Source organism: Grammomys surdaster, unplaced genomic scaffold, assembly GCF_004785775.1.
Source record: "Grammomys surdaster isolate TR1022 unplaced genomic scaffold, NIH_TR_1.0 329, whole genome shotgun sequence".
Classification (NCBI taxonomy): domain Eukaryota; kingdom Metazoa; phylum Chordata; class Mammalia; order Rodentia; family Muridae; genus Grammomys; species Grammomys surdaster.
Genome location: NW_021604748.1, coordinates 61,674 through 62,750, shown reverse-complemented (window position 1 = coordinate 62,750; position 1,077 = coordinate 61,674).

The following is a 1,077-nucleotide window of genomic DNA, read 5'->3' as shown; positions in this document are numbered from 1 at the left end:
GATTATGGAAGCAGGGCTTAGAAGAGAAGATACAGGAAATTATAGAGCAGCATGAACATCAGAAAGAGAACCTTATGACTTGACAACAGAACTTAGAGGAAACAGTAGAATTGAAGACACAGGAAATTATAGATCAGAATAAGAGACAGAAAGAGGAGAATGAAGGTGGAAGACAAGAGCTGGAAAAGATGATAGAACAGAGGATGCAGCAACTCACAGATCACACTGAGCAGCGGAGAGAAAATAATGAGGGATGGAAACAAGATTTGGAGAATAACCTTTTACAATTAATCAATCAAAATAAAATGGACAGTAAAATATCTGATTTACAATATAAGGAAAAATTCAAAATTTGGAGGCAGAACATTGAACAGAGACTACAGGAACTTAAGGAACAGGAAGAGCGACAAAAGGAGACATGGACACAGACCTTAAGGGAGGAATTTAAAATTTTAATTGAAGAAAATACTCAGGTAGAGACAGAAGAAACTAGAGAAAGTCAGCCAAGAGTTATTACAAAACAAACTTTAGCTGGGCGGTAGTGGCACACGCCTTTAATCCCAGTACTTGGGAGGCAGAGGCAGGCAGATTTGTGAGTTCGAGGCCAGCCTGGTCTACAGAGTGAGTTCCAGGACAGCCAGGCTACACAGAGAAACCCTGTCTCGAAAAACAAAACAAACAAACAAACAAACAAAAAAAGAATAGTGGTGCAACTCCTGTTATTTGTTAAAGGACAATTGATTGACCTCATATTTAAGAAAAAAAACATGTGTATATATATAGATGTGTGTGTTTAAAAATACACACGCACTCACAAACACACACACACAGGCACACAGGCATGTACACCCACATGCATTATTTTTAAGGACAGTGGTCTGTTAAAAAGACAAATGGTCGACTTCCCATTATTAAATTTTTTAGATTTTGAAAAAAAAAGAAACAAAAAGAAAAAACAGTCCAGACAACTGGTCTCACATGGAGGTAGCTGTAGGGAGACAGAGAGAGAGAAAGACAGAGAGAGAGAGACAGAGAGAGAGAGAGAGAGAGAGAGAGAGAGAGAGAGAGAGAGAGAGA